The sequence below is a fragment of the Bison bison genome, unplaced genomic scaffold, assembly GCF_000754665.1.
Source record: "Bison bison bison isolate TAMUID 2011002044 unplaced genomic scaffold, Bison_UMD1.0 scf7180017864238, whole genome shotgun sequence".
Lineage (NCBI taxonomy): Eukaryota > Metazoa > Chordata > Mammalia > Artiodactyla > Bovidae > Bison > Bison bison.
The window spans coordinates 5,269,330-5,274,003 of NW_011494810.1; positions in this window are offsets into that span (position 1 = coordinate 5,269,330).

The window sequence follows — 4,674 nt, forward strand, 5'->3', positions numbered from 1 at the left end:
CTTTTCCTTCTAGGTTTATTGAACTATAATTTACAATCAAAAATTTTATGTATGTAAGGTATACAATGACATATATATTTTTAAATATAAATATATATGTATGTAAATATGACTTACATCTTAAATACATACAACTTTTGTTTGTAAATTATATGTATACAGTGAAATTGTTACCATGAACAAGTTAATTAACATATCTATCACCTCACATTGTTATCATATTTTTTGTTTGTAGTGAGAATACTTGAGAACTGCTCTCTTAGGAAGTGTCAAGTATCAGATATGGTATTATTAACTGTAGTCACCATGCTGTACATTAGAAATCTTGAAATCACTCTTCCTCCACAAATAAAACTTTGTGCCCTTTGACCAACATTTCTGCCTTTCCCTACCCTCTTGTCCCTGGCAACCACCATTCTGCTGTCTGCTTTTATGAATTTGATTTTTTTTAAGATTTCACATATTGGTGAGATTACGCCCTTTCTAAAGGAAGCAGCCTGTTTGTTGTGATGGACAAACTTGAAGTGTGCTGATATCACTGCCTATAAAGAAAGAAAGAAGCAGGTATATGGAGACTAGAAATATTAAGGCAAAGGGTGACAACCAGAGAAATAGAATGTGTAGGGAAATTGGAAAGGACCACAGAACTGGCTACAGAGGACAGCAAGTTTTACCCATTAAAATTATGACCAGTGCCTCCTCTTGTGAGTTTCATTGCCCTTTTATATATTTTCTTTCCACTACTTTTCCTTCATCAACATAACTTCAAATCAATATGATTATTTTTCTTCTTTTACCTCACTACTGAACAGACTTTCCCTTGTGGTATCATTTCCTGCTGCTGAAAAATGGCAACACACTTACACACAGACCCATTTTTATATGATTTGACAATAACATTGCTTCCAATTTCTCCAATACTGCTATCTTAGCATCTGTAAGCATTTGGCATTGTCATTCTCATAAAAAGCACACTTCGCATCCTTCTAAATTATGCAGAGGTTATTGAGGTATAATAATGCTACATCTGCTTTGATTCTAATAAATTCCAAGCTAACAGTGTTAAATCCAAAATGTCTTTCTTCAGTAGTCCGTGCCATGTCTGGAGGAAACACTCATTGTTTTTGGTTCTCTTTACTACTTCCCAGATCCCCTCACAACCAAGTGGGTTTGAATGAAAAGAAAAGATGAAAGAACACTGTTCAGTAAGAGAGACAAGAGGCTGGGCTAGCAAGATATGGAAATGGGAAGTTGGCAGAGGGAACGATGACAGCTTGAGCTGAACATTTTCAGAATGTTTCCATGTTATATATATATACTTTTTCAGGACCTTGCATTTATAGTACCTAAGATAATTTTTGCTCCATGCCAGTGTTTCTAGTGATGACTATTCAATGATCTCCACTGGTCCACTCCATAAAGCATGAACTACCTTCTTCCTACGAGTACTTACAGGACATTTTAGATTAGGAAGCAGTTCCTATAAAGTCAAGCAATGTGATTTTTCATAGGACTTTGACTTTTTATTTTTAATGTCAGATATGTTTTTTATAATTTGCCTTCATCTTTCCTTAGAACTTTATTTTGGGCACCTAAACCTTAGGAACTCATTGGAAAAGACTCTGATGCTGGGAGGGATTGGGGGCAAGAGGAGAAGGGGACGACAGAGGATGAGATGGCTGGATGGCATCACTGACTCGATGGATGTCAGTCTCAGTGAACTCCAGGAGTTGGTGATGGACAGGGAGGCCTGGCGTGCTGCGATTCATGGGGTCGCAAAGAGTCGGACATGACTGAGTGACTGATCTGATCTGATCTGATCTGAAACCTTAGGAGAATTATCTGAGGGATAAATAATCCTTAGAAAAAGAAATGAGCTATCATGAAACTGAAACTGAGGATATAAGTATTTTCTGGCCAGCTTTGCTACATTAACTTAAAAATATATAAATTTCAGGACATATCACATTGCTTTGCTAAGTCTCAGCCAGAATGAAATAATTGGGATTGAACCAGATGAAAAGTAGCCCTTTTGTATTTGTGGTCTAGTAATTGCCACATTCTTTAATCTCTACAATAACATCCTGAGAGGTAGATTTTAGCAAATAAAGAAACTGAGGCTGAAACAGGCTGAGTGGTATGCTTAAGTTCATTCAAGACTAAAGAGTGGAGCAAGGATTTTCAGTGTGTTCTCTGGCTCTGGAAACCCTGGTAGTTTTACCAGACAGTGGTTATCAGCCCTTGGATGGGAGAGGAGATAGCTAGCCAGCCCTAATATTCTATCAGTATATTCAGGTGAAGATTCTTGTCTCCCAAAAGAGCAATTCAGAAGCTTTAAAAATAAACATTTATTGAATGTTTGTTTTATACCAGTATAGATAAAAATATATCTATTTTTTAAAGGATAGAGAAAGGTAACATTTTGTGGCATTTGAGGAACATAAGAGCATCTATTACAAAGACAAAAATAAATGTAAAGGTAATTACAATGCAATATGTTGATAATGATGTTATAAGGGCCCTTGCCGTTCTATATTATGGTAACTGGCATTAAAAGCAACTTGAAGAAAAGAGATCCTCTCTTGCTCAAATATTGCATTTTCTATAGAACCTAGTGTCTGAATAAGCATTCTTCATATTGTTGAAGGAAAAGTCCAGTTGTTGAAATAGCTGTTATATAATTGTATCAACCATACTTCGAAGACATAAAATTGTTTAATTTTCAAAATGTTTAGATATTTAAAGTGAGTTAAAGTAAGAATTTCTGTGGGAAAAGACATACATGTGATGTACAAACTTTGCAGAGCCTCCTGAGTCGGACACCTGAAGCCACGGGGGGCCAGTTTGTTTATTTTATATTTGGTGAAGGGCCTGGGAGTTTTGGAGGAAGTGGAAAAGGGCCTGTGAGGTAGGAGCCAGGTGATAGGCAATTCAGGAAAAGGTAGAAAAGAAGGATATTTTGTTTATGATTAATAAGAATTAATAGACTCTTAAGAGATAGAAATAGCAACTGTGAATAAGGAAGGTTAGGAATTCAAAACCTATGAAAACTTGAAAATAACTTTTTACTGATAGCCAAAAATATTCCCTGCAAAGGAGTCCTTGTGTTAAACTAAGTTGTTTAAAACAATTCATCCTTTGAGTGGAAGAGGATGAGGCTGTCAGGTCGCATTGAGAGGATTCTTGTATAAGTTATTTAGCTAGAAGCAGGTGCCTGAGAATACCACAGAAAGAGATGCTATTTCTGCAAGGGATAATAGCAATATTTTATTGAAGTGCTACTCAAACCATTTATATTAAAGGACTATTTCTTAAAATTTCTAATTCATCATGTGAAAGTGAAAGCAGTCACTAATTCATCATAGAACAATGTAAAATTCAATAAAAGCCGAAAAAGTGAGATTAAAAAGACATATGAAATACAGGCTTAATTTTCTCCTCCTAATGGTGAAAATTAGGTATCTGATCACACATAGGCACAAGGGAGTCTGGGAAATATAATCACTGACTGGATAGCCACCTCCCAATAGTAACTCTGTTACAGAAGAGGAAACGTGAGCTTTGGTGGACAGCCAGTTCACTCTGCCTTGCCTCTTCAAAAGCTGATCCTTGTCCTGGTTTCAGTCCATCTATTGTTATAAGAGTAATGACAACAATTATCAGAATGGCAGGAAAAAAGTCAATGTTTATTGAGTATATCCTACATACCAAGCTTAAAGCTAAGTATATTTTAGTCATGATTTTATTTTAAATAAATGAATACATTGGCATTTCAGTTTTTAGTAAGGAATTATCAAAAGTATTTGGGTCCAGTTGCCTCTATGTGAGGTAATAAAAGGGATTTCTAGAAATTTATGGCTAAAGGCTGGATTTTAGAAGAAAACCACTCATGAAAAAGCATGTATATATTCTTCTCTTGTTTAATGGCTTCCCACTGTGAATTTATCAATAGGGAAACAGGATTTTAAACATATGCCAAAGGTTGTAGAGGGAGATTCTCTGACTTGTATAGTATTGGGGATTGATGAGAGAATGGTTAAAGCAGTGTTATTTTTCTTTCCATGTTGGCTGGGAAATTTATAAGACAATGAGAAGTCTCTCCTCATATGTTTTGACATACTTTCTCTATGATCATTTATCAACATCCCAGGCTGGATAAGGCATAAGGAAAATTTCCATAGTTAACACATCAAAAAGTCATTTGATCTGACTGGAAAAATAATATCACATGGTTTCCAAGGAGAATTTTAAAACATCTTCCCAAACATTGCCATTTTCCCATTCCTTCTTAAAAAAATATTTTAACTTGGGGTATTCTTAATTTGACAACAAAAAAGAAAACAAAAGTGTCTAGAATGAAATAGAAACTGGAAAAAGAAAATAAAATGAGTGAACTTATTTTTTTCCTGTATAGTCTTACTGTTCTGACCTTAATGTGGAGGGGAAAGTCCAGAGCTGTATTTTAGCTGCATTGATGTGCCAACAAAATCATTTGAAGAGGCATTCTGCTTCTCTGTTGTTCCATTTTAATGAAAAATCCAGATAATCTACAAAATCATGATTTACCATGAGACCATCAAAGATTAAAGGTCATAGGACACTCCACTCCAAGATCCAAATTAAATAAGTTGACATCAGGGCATTGCTGAAGTGTGATTCACTGAAGTTAAATAC